We start from the raw sequence: 6643 nt of genomic DNA, 5'->3' as shown, positions 1-6643 counted from the left end.
AGGTTGCGAATAATTTGCGTAAACGAGGCTTGGTGGTGAATTTTGAGCTTAAGACGTTATCATGCATAAGGCCTATTAGATTAATTACTTGTTCTTACCTTTGCTCCAGTTATGCCCATAAATTTATCCATTCAAAATTTGGTAAGTTATTTATTTTATATTTTGCATGCGTAATAGTAAGAAAATATGCAGCCCGTGCTTGAATACAGACACAGGCAACCCCTTGCGGTCAAGAGCTCATGCTTACGTACTGTCCGATGTTTGCTCGGACAAAGCTTGCCAATATATTTATTCAAATTTATTGACTAGTTGCTATGAATAAATATTTAAGCTTCGTAAAATCGGTTTTTATGACTGCGTATTTGTAATAAAATGCCGAAGAAATATTTATTTGCGCGCGAGAACAGTTTTATGAGTTTAAGTTTTCGTCTCGACAAAAGAATATGATTGTTCACGCATGGCATACCTGGGCGTATTTCTCTCAGCTTGCTAAAAAAAGTTTTATACACCAAAAATAAACGAAAAATAAATTTGCCAGTTGCTCGAGGAAACTGCAAATCAAAATTGAAACATTGCGCAGAAACATGGCACGGTTGCGCGGAAATTAACATAAAAATAAATTCAGGCTAAAATCACCATCGAATTCAATGTTTTCCTCAGTGTTTCGTTCCCTCACTTGTTTGTCCTTCCCCCAAACTAACAAAAGCAATCGCGCCGAAATTCTCGACCCAGGCCGTCACTCTTTGGCTATTCCGAGAAGGCGTCGTTTGTCTTGTAATTCTAATGAGTTAGTATTTAATCAAATAATTAATTTTACTGTAAATATAAAAATTGTAATTTTAATCTTAGCATAGTTAATTTAAATACACGACCCCACAAGCTTTTAGCTTTTATTATTATCGTGTCAAAATAAAGTTTTACCTTACCTTACCTTACCTTTAGTAATATATGCAAACATTTGCTAGAAAATCCCCGAAAAGACAGGCGTATTTTAATTGAGAAATAAAAGATTTTCAAGCTGTTAATCGATTTTGTCATTGAAAGCGGACGCCAGAAGGTGGGAGCGCGAGCGCACTGGAAACGAGTAATTACTACCGGAAATAGTTTTCCGTTGAGTCCGCATACATGTTTATTCACTTCCTTGACAACTATCTATATACAAATCTCACAAAAATGTAAATAGTTATAGGATAAACTACACCCTTCGGTTCCCTAATCAGTAGTCACTAAAAACTACTGTCCTTTGAAGGTGTGACCAGTTCTATTACTGAGGTGCAATTCGCGCGTTTTGAGTGTAACAGTTCATTTATAATTAGTTTTTATGAGTTAGCCATGGCCAGTGGCTGTACGACTTGCGGTTTAATTCGGAAAACAAACTGTCTCATTTCTTTCTGTCGCCAGCAGTAAATCAATGGATTGGGAAGAGAGTTTAGCACACTAAGCGTACGGATCCACGGAGGGGAAACCACGTGTAGCTTCAATGCAAAAGACAGAACGGAAAATGCAAAAGGTTGAAGACAGATTACAACAGCATCAACAACAAACACAGTTGTCTTGAGCGCTTTGCTCTCTTTAGTGGGAGCTGTTGAGTTTTGATCTTCTTTTGGTGGCGGAGAGTTTCACGATATAAAATCACGTAGGAACATACAATGAAAATAACACACGAAATCAAAACAAGAGCTACTAACAAGTTCAGCAGGTTTAAAAACAGTGCTATGTTTGTAATCCGTCACATGCCTCGTAAGAAATCGTAATGATAATTGTGTCAATAAAGATTATTAAAAAAAGGGTAACGCGTGGTGGATTTGATCGCTATAAGCCTCTCGCAAGTAACTAACATCAGATGAAGACACGAACAGACGGACACCGCGCGTATGAGAGTATTGTAACAGACACGAACCGTGTACATCTCATAATAAGTCATATTAAGTAACTCGAATATTTTCCACAGGATAAACGACGGCTGCACTGTTAAGACATCAGTTGCCGCTGAACAGGCCAGCAAGATGTGGATGTTGCTCTGGAGTCTTGGTCTTCTTTTCACGGCCATTATCACCAACACGTTGAGCAGAACTGTCAAGGGACAAGTGATGCAGTTAAGGTCATTGCCCTGTATTGCATTGCGCATCCTTACTGCGCAGAATTTTACGGGTATTTAGTGCGCGCGCGCGCGAACATCAACAAAATGGCGGCTTTTTTCTATGTGGCTTAGTCCGCGAGAGAAGTAAATTGTCACTTTCTCCCAAACGAGCCTGGTGACCTATCAATTTTTTTCTCATATTTTTGGTGTAGCGATCAAATTCTTTCTGTAAAATGAAAACAGATCAATTCATGTGTTTGAAAAATAAATTATCGCTAAAAAGGTGTACTTTGCCAGTACTCGCATAGGAATTATAAAGGAATTATATGGAATATACATGGTCTTCCTGCTCCTAAACGAATCTGGTGACCCCCCTTTTTTATTTCAAAATATAAGTTCCCTTAAAGTAATAAACCAGTAGGCGAAGTTTGGTTAAAAAATTGTGTTCAGTTCTATTTCAGGGCAATGACCTTAATGATGATAGTGATTATAGCATTTACCTATCTTAATCCATAATAATTTGATGGATTGTTGGTTGTGCTTGAGGAAAAATTCTGGTAGGAAAAGTTAGCCATGCCAGCCCGGGGGGTGGGGGTTAGGCCTAGACAGATTGTGCTCGCAAAATCATGAAAAGTTGCTCTTTTTAAAGCCAAAAAGTTGCTTAAATGTTGCCCAAAAACCCAAAAAGTTGCTACTTAAACTTCAAAAGTTGCTACTTTAATATATCAATATTTGATACAAATATTATTAAATATCATCAATCATTGTTCCTCTTGGATAATTGGAACTTAAGAAAGTTCAATATATTAATCTGAAGTGTATATCTTGGGCACATGTATATTATAAAAGGTTTGCACAGTTGCAGAACAAAACTTAATATATTAAATGCTCTTGCATCTTATTGAGCAATGTCAACGTCGACGCTGGGCAACCAGGCCAAGAAAGCCTGGGTGACCAGGCAGTGGTAGTGAACCAAAAATAACTGGGGACGAGGTGGGCTTATGATGTCCTCTCAACACCCGTTCCCTGCTAGTATGCAAAGTATTATTATTTAATGTTATTACAGAAATAGATGTTTCCTTTTCAAAATTTCAACCACATGTTAATTTTTGTGATTCTTATTAGGCATATCAATACAAAGTTGCTCAAAAGTTGCTCAGAAAGCCAAAAGTTGCTCAAGGTTGCTAAAATTGGAAAAAGTTGCTCCAAACGTCAAAAGTTGCTCAAAAGTTGCCGAGCACAATCTGTCTGGGCCTAGTGGGGGTGGGGGGGGGGGGTACTCCCTATAATGGCCTATACGGGGAGGCTCCGCCCGAAAGGGGTACCTTTTCAGTCTTCGGGTATATAAAAGGGTAGGGATTTCACAAGTTTAGGTATACGAAAGAGTATGGAAATCTGTCCTTAAGGTTTTTTGAAAGGGCCTTTAATTAAATTATTTCGAACAGATGCAATTAATGGCTGTATTATTTCAATTTATTAAGCGATACTTGAAAGTGACAATAAAACGTCATGTTTTAAGCCTATACCATGACCTCCAGGTATATGAAAGGGGTACCTTTTTTCATTAAAAGGTATAGGAAAGGGGTACAATTTCTGGCAAAATGGTATATAAAAGGGTAAGGGGTAAGAGCTCGGGGCGGAGCCTCCCCGTACAAAAACTAACCCTAACCCCCTAAGATAGACTATCAGCGAAAGCAACAGTGTCTTTTCGAAGAAATGATTTTTATTCCTTTTATCCGGCGATAGAAGATAAGGTGTATCACTATGTGCATATGCTTCGTTAATATTTTTTCTCATGCAAAGTAACGTTTTGACCAATATGAGTTTATTTAAATATAAGTAGTTTGTTTTTGCTTTAAAGTCTATTTTCGTGTGTGAACACAAATTGCGCTAATTGAGTTTGACCAAATTACATTTCTATTGTTTAAAGTTAAATTAACATTACTGGTAAAAGTGTGACCAAACTTTTTATTCAGTTTTACCTGTTCCATAATAATTTAATAAATTGTCTTGGTCGGTAAAGTCAACTAGTTATGTTCGAAAGGCGAACTCCTTTGAAGTTTATTTTGGACGAAATGTTTTTTTTTAACAAATAAAGTGTACAACTGTTTTCGCATTTTTTTTTCAGATGCGAACGCTTTTGTCCAAGCAGTTAATTTAATGGCAGTTTTTTGTTCCTGAGAGTATATTTCCGTGTCTCGAGATTGACATTCGCTAATACACCGATTCGCGAAAAAACCGGAAGTTTCATGGAAGCGAGGCTAAGTGGCGGGCATTTCAAGTCGGAAAAAGCATTTCATTCACAAATTCGCCACAAATCTTTATCCTTATATGCTCAAAAGTATAAAAGAAGAAATTCAGTTAAGGTCTAACAGGCGAGAGGTGAAATTTTACATTTACATACAGTTTAGCGGTAGGACGTTGTTGTTGACTTCTCTGTAATCGAATAATTTAATACTCAAAACCTCAGTTTTAGTCCTTCTTTGCTCAATTTTGGATTTTGTTGATCAATTATACACCTTGTGATTCACAAGAACTTTAAAAAACAGATTTTGTTTTGGGAGGCTCTTCGGTTTTCAGTCCGACTGAAATTCCGGTATAAATAGATAATCTAAGAGCAACTAGCAGTCTTGTGAAGGCGATGTCTCGCAAATAATTATTTTGAAGATTCTAATTCTGTCACTTTTAAATATGCGCGGCAGCTTTTTTTAGTAGAATTTCTGATGGACATGAACTGTTTCAGGTGTAAATTGAATTGTATATGTTTTTGAGTAGCAAGGAAAGTCAGTTTAATATCAATTAAATACATGTTTAAATAAAGCTGCCTTTCACATCAAAAGAAATATTTACAAATAGAGCGGTTTGTTTTGACAGAGAAACTCGCATGTCATGCAGTTTGTTGTGACATGTTTCGCTCAGGAAAATCCCTCAACAATCGAAACATTCAGCCGGTTTTTTATTAATAACATTTTGCACAGACGTGAATTGCTTCATTTGTGAACTGGATCGAATTTTAACAGCAAGCGAAGGTATAGTCTGTGCGTAGTAGCGGAAGCGATGAAAGGCAGGCAGGCAACAACTCAACATTTGCGTCTAAGGCTATACATTTACCTCTTGTGGTCACACAAATTGGAGCGACAGCTAGATAGCTCCACTTATATTTTAACAGTAACAGAATGTAGAAACGGTAAGATTGTGAGACATGTTAATACCAGCTCCTCTGTCTATAACAGTTCTATATAAAACAAAACAACTCTGCTTCGGTTCCTTATATAAAATATTTTTTGGATACGAAAGGCGGCTTTAATATTTTATCGATACAACTCTTGCAACACAAATGCATGTTAAATTTAATTTGATTTTAACTTGAAAAAGGTCATGCCTATCACAAATTTTCAAAAATATATGCTGTATTTTATCAGTCACAGAATTATGCATCAGTCAATTGAAACCCCGGCCCCCCGACCCCCGGGACTTACCGGGGAATTTAACATTTACCAAGTGTTAAAACCCGGCTTATTTCCCCAACCTAGGGGCCTAGACGTCTGTTAAAAACCCCGCATAGCGAGGGCATCCGAATCGACTTTCAGGAAAAAAAACGGACAAAAATCTTGATTTCGTGGCCGAAGTTGAAATATCTATTTCTTTCATTTATTGTCCATGTATAGTTACGAGGTCGGAAAGAAACCTGATGTAGTTTGTTTCCGCCAAAAACTTATAAAAAAAATTGTTTTTCGTGGTCAGAGACACAAAGGTCAAATTTAAAACCCATAATTAGCCATTATGAACACGCCTGCCGGAAGACCCATAATATCGGGGTGTGATTGCCCTACAGAACGTATTTCAGCTTTTGTTGACCATCTACTTAAGCCGATAGCACAGCGACAAGCTTCGTGCGGCAGACTTTAATAACTTCATTGAGAAGATTACAGTGCCATGCCCAAACAGCCTAAAAAAAGCTTTCCTTTTCTCATTAACACTGTATGCGAAGCATACGGAGAATTTCATCTAGGAAACCCTCCCGTACAGGGCATTTGCCATAGAAGAGGCAAGATCTTGCTAGGGGGAACTGGGGGCATGCCCTTCAGAAAATTTTGAAATCTAGAAGCCCTGAAACTCTTTCTTCAAGATTTTTCTTAAGGTATTTCTTGAGAGAAATAAATCTTTTTTAACTTGGGATCATTTCCCCAACAAAAAAATTTGTTATTAAATTTGGGTTAAAATCTAGACGAGGTAAGTGCCTCGTCTTGCCTCTGGCTAGCTATGGCCCTGCCGTACTCGTTAAGAGAGTTGCTCAGTGTGATCTTTCAAGAAAGCTCGTTCCAATTCAATGGAAAAGATTATCTTTAAGCACATCAAACAGCCATGGGCACGACAATCGCCGCAGTTTCCGCTGTCATCTTCACGGCCAAAATAGAAAACGAAATACTCAGACAAGTAGCAATAAGCCTATCCTTTGGAAACGATTTATTGACGACGGACACAAGAAGTGACAAAATAGAAGAATTTCTTCTAAAGGTAAACAGCTTTCACCCTATGATATGATTCACGGCTGAAATCTCA

This window comes from Oculina patagonica, chromosome 7, assembly GCF_052425735.1.
Source record: "Oculina patagonica isolate OP01 chromosome 7, crgOcupat, whole genome shotgun sequence".
Lineage (NCBI taxonomy): Eukaryota > Metazoa > Cnidaria > Anthozoa > Scleractinia > Oculinidae > Oculina > Oculina patagonica.
This window is presented reverse-complemented; position numbering follows the sequence as displayed.